Source organism: Rousettus aegyptiacus, unplaced genomic scaffold (genome assembly GCF_014176215.1).
Source record: "Rousettus aegyptiacus isolate mRouAeg1 unplaced genomic scaffold, mRouAeg1.p scaffold_m13_p_7, whole genome shotgun sequence".
NCBI lineage: Eukaryota > Metazoa > Chordata > Mammalia > Chiroptera > Pteropodidae > Rousettus > Rousettus aegyptiacus.
The window spans coordinates 86,337,512-86,349,904 of NW_023416310.1; the positions used below are offsets into that span (position 1 = coordinate 86,337,512).

At 40.8% G+C, this 12,393-nt stretch overlaps 1 long non-coding RNA gene across 1 annotated transcript in view; it reads right to left on the bottom strand.

The window, feature by feature from the left end:
* The window catches only part of LOC118605189, a 509,541-nt gene that overhangs the window by 65,080 nt on the left and 432,068 nt on the right, over positions 1-12,393 (bottom strand). The gene's annotated exons all lie outside the window — the stretch shown is intronic.

Below are 12,393 nucleotides of genomic sequence, written 5' to 3' on the forward strand. Positions count from 1 at the left end.
GATAGAGCCAGCAGCAGCCCTTCCGAGAGCAAGAACTAGCCATAAATCTAAATAGGAAAATATCCGAGTTTTGCTACTGTGTCACATAAAATATCTCTTCTCAGAGCTGGAGGTATTTTTCAAAACTAAGTTAGAGTCACGGCTGTGAATAAAACAGGCTTCTTCAAGAATGAATAATAGAGACAACATTTTATCAGACTCCAAATTTGACCTTTCTTGGAAATTCTAATATCCAGTAAGAACTTGTCTTTGAACTCATAAACATAATTTGTTTGATTTTCTTCCAAATTTCCACTAAGCTAGGACTGCAGGTAGAAGAAGAAAAACAGGACATTGCAGACTGGAGAAGAACACAGTGACTCCTCTTGAACAGAGGGTGTAACCGGCCAGTGGTCTAGACTGTCCCATAAGTATATCTGATCTGACTCGCAGTATGGCAGCCTTAACTCAGTTCATAAAATGTTTGAATTAATTGCTAATCTCAAAAGAATGGACGCTTCACACAGAAAATCAATATCCAGAGTTCCAGCTTCTCTTTGAAAAAAATGGAATGATCTGGCATTTTGGGGGTTGATATCACTTCCAGGCAACAATCAGCTGAGACTGAGTAGAGACCGTCCCTTAAGACTGAGCAGGCAACCTCTACTTTGCACAGTCTCCACCACTTCTTACTATTTCCCAGACACTGAGGCAGTGTCAATCATTGTTTTATCTAATAGCAGTTAAAAGGAAATCAGAAGTTTTGTACCTGTATAGTCCATCAAAGATGTGTGTGTGTTGGAGGGAGAGGGTAGAAACAGAGTGAACCCCAGTTCAGACATTCGGGTTACCTGAGTTTTGAATTTTATCTTAAAAGTTCAGCTCCTTCAGGAAACGTGCCAATTTTAACTGAGCTGGTTATATCATTTGAAATGCTCTCCACCAGAAGGTTCCTTTAGATACCAATACAACTGAGATTTTAGATGCAACGTTTTAATGATCTAAACACAAATAATAACCTAACAAATAATTTTAAAAGAAAAACATTTCCTCTGTCTCAAGGCAACATATGAGCTCTCTCATTAAAGGACCATCCTAAAAATTTACCACACATGGTGACATTCTTCTCAGAGCCCTAGCAGCTTCTCACTTAAGAATTTGGGGAAAGAAAACAGGCATAGTGACAACCTGTCATACACAACCCTCCGAGTGAGGACAGGTTTGCCTGCAATAAAGTAATTATGTAATAGTTATTACAATAAAATATCATACACCTCAACACTCGATCAGAAAAAGTAATATTGAAAAACTGACTTTTTAAAAGATTAAAGGTGGTTAGTGTGATATTTCTGAGGCAAGAGAAAAAAATTAAAGAGTGAACATTGCTTTTAGCAGACAGTGAGCTAAAATGATCTGATTGTTGCTAGGACATTGTTCAGAATATGAGATGACTCTAAGCAGCAACAGACTTTCCATATTTAATATGAGTCTGGACAAAATTAAATTTTAGAACACTATCAGGTCGCACAGTCAATACGCCAACTCTTTTTACATTTATTTTAATCTCATCCCCCAGCACTGTCACCAGATCCCTGCCTTCTCTCCATCTCTGTAAATAAACAGTGTAGACTCTTAAACCTGTGCTCACTCTCTTGGCTAAATTACCTTCCACTGTAAGAAACTCATTTCATAACTCTTTAAAGTAGCCCATGCAGGCACCTCACTTTTTTTCCTCCCTGCTCTGCTGATCTTTGTAATACTCCCTAGGGAGAGTGGCAGGAATCCTTCCATCCGTTCTTCCTCCCACCCTCCCTTCCTCTTTTCCCCCTCCCCTCCTTTCCTCTTCCTCTCCCTCTCTCTCAAGCTAGAGAGTGCCTAACACTTTTCCAAATCCCTTACCATGACTGCACTGGTGCCTGCTTTTCCTTCCCTTTCATTATACCCAAGCCACAGCGACCTTTCCGTTTGGAGAGCTAAGAACGTTTTCATGCCTCAGGGCCTTTGCACTGGCTATTTCCCCGGACTGAATACCAGCCTGTCAGGTCCTGTCGTAGGCCGCACTCAGTGCAACATGACCCCCTCCACGAGGGTGTGCTGACTCTGCGCTCCGTGCCCTCGCTCCTATGTCACTTACTATCACCTCTCTGTTTTCTGTATTGTGTTATCACCCTATAGCTGTTCTTTCTTTATTATTTGTCTGTCTACCCTCAGCTAGAATGTAAGCTCAGTGAGCTGGGTCTTCCTTGTTCCCTGCTGAAGCCCAGTGCCCAATACAATGTCTAGCTCTTCAGGTGCTCAATAAAGATTTGCTGATGCGCAAGAGAGCGAGTATGGACCACCTGAGTAGACACTTTAGCTACAGAGTTAAAAACCAAGTATCACCAAAGCTGAAGGAATTCTCTACCACAAGATCTGCATTACAGGAAATACCAAAGGCAATCACTCTATCTGAAACTAAAGGAAAAAAATACATCACTATGAGTAACATGGCTAACAGGCAGACAAAAGCAGAAAAGTACAACCCGTATTAATATTATAAGCTTAAAAATTACATAACAGTTAAAGGCCAAAAAAAAAAAACACTCTAAAAAGAGAAGATAACAGCTAATGCAACTTAGAAATTAATATTCAGCATATATGGTGATAATTTGAGAAAACAAAAGCAGAAAAGAGAGGGCATAAAGATCCAAAAACCAAGTATCACCAGGCCTCTGTTGGGGGAAGAGCATAGAGACTTATAATTTTGTGTGGCAGCAGAGGTCTAAGGCCAAGGTTTTCAAATGTTTAATATGCATAATGAACATCCAATGCATTAAATGCAAACCCCAGCACCCTCCTTTAGAGATTCTGTTCTGGAATAAGGCCAACGAATCTCACACAAGAATCTGAGGATTCTGATACATAGTCCTTTCCGGGGCTTAGATGGTGGTATAGCATCAATTTGGTCGTGCCCTTTCCCAGGGACTTATTTACACACGCAAAATTTACAAAGGAACAAAAGAGACTTCCTGGAGGAAAAGTGAAGTAAACCCTTCAAGGTTTAATGTCTGACAGAGGATGGTTTAGTTATGACTGAGGACAGGTGGATTACCTGAGGATTATCAGAGCCCCAAAAAAGAAACATCCCCAACCCTATAAGCAGACTGGATTCTAGGCCTGGACACAGATGAATGGGCATGAGAACTACATCAGGTGACACTGATGCCCTTCCTGACCCGGCCTCCCAGAAGGGTGTCAATGTCAGTTGATTGCTCACTGCCAGAGCTCTTCCTAAGACCCCATCTCAAAGGTCTAGAGCAGAGTTTTTGTTGTTGTTGTTCATTTTATTTGTGGGGAAAAGTAAATGAAATGTGAAGTGAAAACTTTCTTCAAAGCCTGGGGAAGAATAGGGTGAAGAGGGGTGGCCCCGGAGCTGGGCATCCTCTTGCAAGATGCATCTTTCTCAGCTGCAGCAGGGTGATTCTCAGAATAAGTATCTGGGGAAGATTTAGGTTGAGAAATATCAGGACCAGACTCCTTGTTCCTCTGAGCATGATTCGGAGCTCGTATAATTTGAGCTTTAAGAGAAATATGACCTTATTTTGTTGTCATAGGTTGGTGAAGTCTGGGGACACTGGTAACACTTAGAATCATAGAATATCAGCATCAGAAAGACTCAAACTGCATCTAATCGAACTCACCCATTTATAAGACAGGAAGAAAATTAAGGATCAGAGAAAAAAACAAAAGCTGGCCGACATTACATAGTTACACAGTGGAAGATCCCAATTTCATTTATTCAATCTTTTAAATATTTTTTGAGCATCTACCACAAAGCTAGCTCTTGTAGATAAACACATTAATTCAATTCATTAAACACTTATATTTTCCTACTATGAACCTGGCACTGTAATAGATACACAGAATATAAAATTAAATCAGACACAGACTTTCTTATGAGGTGCTTACTGTGTAGAAGAGAAGAGGCAGTTTTATATAGAGATCATTGTACAATGTGATAAATGCCACTCTTGATAAATGTATATAGTGAGATGACATCATACATATGTAAAAAGCCATTCCTTGATCTTATTCATGATAACAACAAGTCTAATAACATGTATCGGTATAATTAAAAAGGTTTATTATTGCAACCAAATGGCATAAACCCTGCAAACAATCAGGAGCACTGTATAATCTACATCAATGATCATTTGGGAGATGCAAAATAAAGCCATACTGATGTATCTCTTCACACTTATTAGGATGCCTAAGCTTTAAAAGAGTGACTACCTCAAGCACTGGAAAAGATGTAGAGGAACTGGGACTCTCGCACCCTGCTAGTGGGGGAGTCAAGCAGTAAAAATATTTTGTGAAACAATTTAAAAAGCATGTATATTCCATTCAGTTTTAAAAGTTAAACAGAATCCACTATACAATCTAACCACTCGCCTCCTAGGTATTTATCCAAGAAAAGAGAAAGTCAAGGTTCTTACAAAGACTTATACATGAGCATTCACATAAACTTTATGTGTAATCACCTAAAACTGGAAGCCACTCTAAAATATATCAACAGGTGGATGGACAGCCAAATGTTGGAATATCCACACAACGGATTCTGCTCAACAATAAACAAGAATGAACTATTGTTACACAGCAACATAGACGGATCTCAAAACAATTATGCTGAGTTATAGAAGCCAGGAAAATAATTCGCATACTATATGATTCCATTTTTTCTTTTTACAGTTCGAGGGAGTGTAAAGTAATCTATAGTGATAAACTGCAGGTCAGTGGTTGCCTGGAGACAGATTTCTGGTGCACGGAGGGGCAGGTGGACGGGGTTCTGAGGGGCAAAGGAAACTTGGACCTGTTGATCTCACAGGCTTATTTATATGTCAAAGCTTAGTAAAGTATACACTTTATGTTCTGTTTATCAATAAAGCTGCTAAAAAGTAAAAAAAAAACAATAACAATAAATGCCAAGCAAACACATAAAAAACAAGGGGTTTGGTGCTACAAGACCTGACCCAGAGTGTGAGCCCCAGTATGTATGGCCATGCACAAGTCTCCAGACTTTTCTGGAACTGTTTTTCTTATCTAGAAAACTGAAGTAATAATTCTTGTCCTACTTATTTTATGACATTGTAATGAGGAGAAAATAGAGGAACAAAGGCAAAAGGACTTCCTAAAATTTTAAAACATTATGCACTGAGTAGTGATTACCCTCATCGGTAGACTCATGAATCTAGGAGGCAGGAAATCTCTCCGAGGACTGGTTAGAGGAAAGATGGCTGCAGGGCAAGAGAACCGAACACATGTACGAGGAGCAGTGAACCCAGTGCAAACAGAGGTGCCTTTGATGACAGGTGGAAGCATGGAAGGGAAGGCACCAGAGAAAGCCAAAAGGGCAGCAAAGAGAATGGCATATCTGACTCTGAAGGGCTGGAGAGCAAGGGGTGAACCCGACCGATAATGAAAGGGAAAGAAGAGGGCAAAGCCTGGGCCTCGGAATCACGACAACAGAACACTTGGGAGCACACGCTTGTGAACAGACTGCTTTCCTCACTGAGCCCAGACTGATCTTCATGACACTCACCCACCTGCTCTTGACATGAAGATGACCACACTCCAGGTTCGGGCGGGGCCTAGCTCTCCGAGGGCATCACCGGCCACTTTCCCCAGCACTCTGTATTCTGCCTCTCGGCAGGCACCATGGACTCAAGCTGTTTCCTCAGCTTAGACTCTGTGCTTGACTATGTGTCAAACCTCTACTCATGCATCAGATCTCGGATCAGCTGTGGCTTCTCCAGGGAAGCCTGCCCTGGCCTCCCAAACTCAATCAGATTCCACTCTGATGCCTGCTCACAGCACTCAAAATGTTCCTCCGCAGTCCAGATCACTGTTGCCCTTACATTGTTTAGTGCAGCGACTTGATCAGGGCCTGTCTCTCCCATCAAATGCATCCTCCACAGAGAAGGGAAGCACATCTATTTTTGTTCTCCACTGCAATCTACATACCTACCACAGGTGCAAAAAAAAAAAAAAAAAAAATGGTGACGAAGCAAGGAAAAAAGCAAAGTCTCATGAGAAAAAGACTTTCTTTGAAACCATAAGAACTGGAAACCAATGGTGTGGTGGGGAGGGAGGGAAAGAGAGAGGAGAGGGGAGAGAGAGAGACTCATCTACAAGGCATAGTCTATAATGTGAGCATTTTTATTATTCCCATTTTACACATGAGGACATCAAGTCTCAGAGAGGTAAAGGAACCTGCCTAATATCACACTGCTCACGAGTGGCAGAACTAGGAGGTAACCTGACTCCAAAGCCTGACCTACAAGCCAGCTCTATCCCTCAGATTTTGAAAGGAAAGTTGATCCCTAAGGCCCCAGCCAGCTCTAACTTTCTCCGATCATATAATCTCCAGAAAATTAGCCGGCAGGTTCCCCGACTAGGCAGCCCTGTCAGCAGCCTGTGTTAACCTTTTAGACCTTCCAGATGCCCGCCAACTTGTTCCTCCAGGAACGAAACATTCTTCCACTTCTAAGCTAAAAACTGAGAATTACAACCCAGGTGACTCCATGCACTAAAACAAATGTCTATTTAGCTTACATCAGCAATGCTGACTCTAAATTAATATTTCGACATCAATTTTCATCCACTATTGGGCCACTCAGAGCTCTGTCCTCCCCAAGTGAGCCCGGGGCAGCTGATTCCCAGGAGGGTCAGAGGAGGCCCAAAGTCCAACGAATTGCTTTGCCAGATGGGAGACTGCTGCTCAAAGACAGCTTCTCCTCTCACATGCACGGGCCCTTTCCACCACTGCTACCTGAGTCTCCAGTGGAGGTGAGGTATGGAACTTTTTTCCATAATGAGAAGTGTCTGGGCATTGGTCAGTCAGTTATTATGACACAGGTTAATCATTCATGACAGTCTACCAGCCCCCCAACATGTATGCCAACTGATGTGCCCCTTGTCGTGGCAGACTTGGCATTAGTCTGGTTTGGTATCTGCAGTGGGGGGTGCAGTACACAGGCAACAAAACTTATTGAGGGCCTGCTATACACCAGGTCTATACCTGCTATGTACCCCTATCTCAGTGAATTCTCGCAATAATCCTTCCAAGTAAGTATTATCATCCCCACTTTACTGAGAATAACACTGAGGCTCAGAGAATTTGTTACTCTAAGTCACACGGGTAGAACAGACAGGATTAGATTTAAATTCTTTAATTTAATTTAAAGTAGATTGTCTGGATCCAGGTCTGTCTAATGTCTATGAGTTTAATAACCAATACTTAGAACAAAGGGCCTGACGAATCTTACGGAGAAATAAAAATTTAATTATATCTAGACATACATTTAAGTAATCACATTACTGAAAAGAATGTGATTAGGCCAGTGCTATTCAGAGCATGATCCACAGACTGGTGCCACTCCATGAACTGTTGGTTTTCAGCCTACTGGGATAAGTAAGAAAATTAAGAAAAAGCATTTAGAGACTTTGATAACAAATTGACATGAGCATAACATCCAAGCATGTGACCATATAATTGATTGTTACTGTATTTTATGGAAGTATTAACCCATAATAGATAGGAATAAAATTTGTAAATGGTCCTTCTCTAAAGATAGTTTTTGAATAGCACTGAAGTAGATGAAATTGGGTCTGGGGGTGGGGCATCATTTGAGGGGTACTGTAGTCAGTACTGTGTCAAGCTCAGGAGTAAGGGCTCTTGGTAGTTGATTATTGCCAATCAAATTCTTGCTCCTGCATGTATTATTAGCTGTGTGACTTGAGCAATCCACTCAGCCTCTCCTGTCTGTAAAAGAAAGAATAACAGCACTAACCTCCTAGGATTACAGTGAGAATCAAGTAAAATTATCTAAGTGAAGAACTTAGCACAATGCCAAGTATAAAGTAAGCACCTAATAAATGCTAGCTGCTGCTTTTATGTTATGCCTAGTTAAGCTATTATTATTATCCTTATTACTTACTTGCCTTTTATTGATGCCTATTCTGTCCTTAGAATGTATACCTTTGGATTAAGCTAGTACCCTTATTTCAAAATATGAATACCTCCTTAGAAAAGTAAATTCTTTAATCATATAAGCTCAGCAAATCATATATCACTAAGTCAATGATAACTAAGAAAAGATAAAATAGGGGAAGGAAAAGGCCCCCAAGATTCATGGGGTGGAGTAGGGCAGGAGAGAAAGCTCACAAGCATGGCTATAGACAATAAACTTGGTCAGGGAGCATCTTGAAGAGTAAAATTCTGGAGGCATGGGATGGGACCAGGAGCTGATTTGGGAGAGTTATTCTGAAAAGGCAGAAGAGAAAAGACATGACCCTTGGACAAGTATATTACCTTTCTGTGTCTCAATTTTTTTTTGTCCATAATATGGAAATAGTAATAGCACCAACCTCCTGAAGTGCTTGTGAAAAGTCAATGAGAATATACAGATAAATAGATATATATTATAGATAGATAGAGATATAGGTATAGATAGATATAGATATATAGAGAGATAGAGATACATATATAGATATAGACATAATCTTAGCGCCAGGCAAACATTAAGAGCTATAGAGTATTTGCTATAATAATTACTATCATTAGTATTGATAGTAGTAACAGAACATTTCAATCCTGGGCCACTCTCTTGAAAGTTTCTGCTATTAAGACACTCCAGTCTACAGCCATGCCACCCTGAACAAGCCAGATCCTGTCTGCTCTCAGAAGCTAAGCAGGGTCGGGTCTGATTATTACCTGGCGAGTATTTCCTAGGTGGGGAGACCACCTCGGAAGACCAGGTGCTATAGGCATAAAAAATTTAAAAAATAAAGGATTATAAAATGACAAGGTCCTTGCAATCTGTGAGGTCAACCAAGGGTTGCCTCACCTAAAAATATAAAAACAAATAAAAAATAAAAGATACTCCAGGAAAGAGTATGAAGATGACTCAGCACAACCTAACCTCACCGCTGAAAATTCAGCATGTGACAGGTCGGTAAATCCAGCTCTGCATACAAATGACAACATTCTTAAAAAATAAAAACCATCCTTCTTAAAGCAGTCTCCTCCTGATTACTCCCTTAAATCTCTTGGGGATTATGCCTAAATTCTCATTTGCCAAGTGCAGCACTGGGTGCTGTGCACACTGGGCCCACCACATTGCAACAGTCTCCTGCCTGGTCTCCCCACCCCAGGGGATGCTCTGATGCCGCACAGGGAAACCACTATGACCTCAACATTACCGCCCTAGAAACACGCATTGCAAATCATGTTAAAAACATTCAGGAGTTCTGACGACCTACAGGACAAAGCCTAAACTCCAGAAGAATCTCTTAGGTCCAACTCTACCCAGCACGTATCAAGTTGAGTAAATGAATAAGTGAACTGCCCACTCTGGTCCAACCTTTTACTTCACAGATATGAAATTTGAGGCCAATGAAGGCAAGTGATTTACCTAAAATTTTAAGTGGAAATAGAGGGTAACTTTTAATTTAAAGAAGTATAATTTTATTTTAACTGGAATCTATTTTAAAAGACGAAAATGCCAGAACTCCAATGCGGAAATTTCAGGCACCTTGCAGATAGAAAGGAAGATATTTTGTAGGGCCATAGAAAAAAAAGGAAGACTGATCACTGCCTCTCAAGCTTGCTACAATGTACTTCTGCCTACTTGTAAAGTGGGTTTCAACCAGGAAGATGTGAAATTCTCCCTATTCCTAATTAGTCAAGGCAGACCCCCAACCCAATCACTTGGTGACCTCTGCTGGCATCCCCTGGGTAATACACAATTGGTACAGGTGGTTCATGAGCCTCCTCAGAGGACATTTTGACCTAAGTACATGTCTTTGGACACGCATAGCCCAGATCTTGCTTTTTCCAACTACCATTCTCCAATGAAAGGAAACAGTGCTCCTTGGAGAAATGGCACATTCTCGAGATGGACAGGGAAAACACAAGATGAGCCTAGAGCATCTTACAGTGCCTGAGAGTGAAGATGTGCTCAAAAAGCAACGGGCTTAGGAACATGTCAAAGAGACACAGCATTCAACCTGAAAGAGCTTTCAACAGCCGAAGCTGGAATAACTGGAGACAAAAATAAGTAGTGTGGCATTGGATTATAACCCAAAGTTTAAAATAAATATACATGAGCCCATACAGATGTATACTGATATTAACAATGATTGAGTGATTGACTGAATCGATTAATAACAAAAAGTGAGAAGGGCCTAAACTTGGTCTAGAAAATGGAGCTTAATACCGCCCCCCCCCCCACCTTCCTTACATGTGAGCTGATCTTAGTGACTTGGATTCAAAGGAAAGAACGTGGAAAGGGGGATAATAGTCACTTTACAGTAGAGAAACCTGGTAGACACTACTGTAACCAAATAATCAAAGCTAACGTCACCAGCTAGAGTTGTGTTAATATTACAAACATACGCCCCCCGACGTGATATGATGAGAAGGGCACTTCATCTCTGTGGCATTCTTCCCCCTCCCCTCAAAAAAATATAACCTGATTCTCATCATAAGGCAAACATCGGACAGGCACACACTGAGGGCTATTTCACAAAACATAAAACTGACCGGTATTCCTCAAAAACATAAAGGTCAAGTAAAACAAGAAACGACCAAGAAGCTGCCACAGATCAGAGGAGACTGGAGAAACATGACAGCTAAACACACGTGACTTCTGTCCCAGAATGAAGAAAAACATTAGTGGACAAATTGGTTGAAATCTGAATCAAGTGTCGACTTTAGAAAAAGGTACATAACAGTGTTGGTTTCTTCATTTTGACAAATGTACTATGGTAATATAAGAAGCTAACATTAGGAGCAACTTGCTCTGTAAACCTGATATGTCTTTGAGGAGGCTCACACCAAGAGCTCTGAGCCCCATGAGCATGGAGAGGTTTCTGGATGGACTACCAGGTTAACTCAGCAGGAGCTTGTCTGTCTGTGGGTGAGGGCCCGGGTGGTAGACCAGCAGCATTACAATAGCACAGCCACGAATTCACTCCAAGGAAAAAGCCTTCTCAGCCCATTAGACATGTGATGGGAACTAGGAAGTTCCTATGCTATTAGATGGACTCATCCCACAACCCTTCCAGTAAAAAAAAAAAAAAAAAAAAATGAAAAGCTTATCAGTTTTTGCACAGAACCAAGGAGATACACACACAGATGACTTCTAGTCTTGGCACAGTTACCAAATAAACTACAGGACATCCATTAAAATTTGAATTTCAGATAAACAGTGACATAGGACATGCAGTATTTGGGACATGCAATATTTGGGATATTTAACTGAGGGACATAATTATACTAAAATGTATTTTTTATTTACCTAATATTCAAATTTAACTATGCATCCAGTATTTTTATTTGCTAAAACTGTAAGCTGCACTCGAAAGTCAAAATATCCATGACGCCTACCTTGATCTCCAAAACTGCAGCTTACCCCTCCTGCACATCTGCTCCTTTCTTCCTGGGTACGCAACCTAACGTGTTATCTTGTTTATCTATTTATCTTCTGTCTCCCTATGCTGTAATGTAAGCTTCCTGAAGAGGTCATTCGTTGATCTCTAGTACACTACTGGCTTCTAGGAGGCGCTCAAGAAATATTTGTTGACTAAATATCCTGAGAGTAAGAGTTATTGAGTCTCTACATCACAGTAAGCATCGTAGTAGGGACAGTTGCTATAATCTTGTGCAGCGAATGTCACTCTTTTCCACAGTCAGGGCTCAGAGAGGTTTGGTACCGTGTGTGAGGTGCCACAGCGAGCATGAATCCAGGTGTTCCAGACCACATAAGCCATCTCCTTCTGCTGTGCCACGTATCAGGCAGCTCTTGTCAAATTTTTTATTAATTTGTTTCTGGTGAGAATTTACAGATGAATTTCACTTGGTATATGAAGTATATTTAACTCAGGATAACAATCCTCAGATGACTATTCTTGGTTTGCACTAAATAGTATTTGCAGATGCACAGGACAGAATACAAGTGACAGCTCCTCACAGCTCTGTCCTACGCGAAAGCTGCCGCAATTCACTTGCCTCCTCTCGCGTTCAAAGTCCACATTCGTGAAATCGGTTCAAGATGTCTCTAAGGTACAATTTTGTTTTATAGTCACTGTCGACCCAAACCATTTCATGTTAATTTCCTATAACCTACCCCACTGTCAACTTCCCTCATCATTGGTATTTATTTCCTAGCTAAATGTGCATTTATTTGTTGACATTTTTATTAAATTAGACTGTAATAAACCTGTCTGTGCTTAAATATATTTTCCCTTTCTGCTCAAGAATTTAAAGTAAGTTGATGTGTTTATTAACTGCCTGACCAATTGCCCAGAGCAAGTGATAAAGAGTAACTGCTATGTCATTAAACCGTGGGAGGCTTAGCCCAAAAAGTCTCTTTA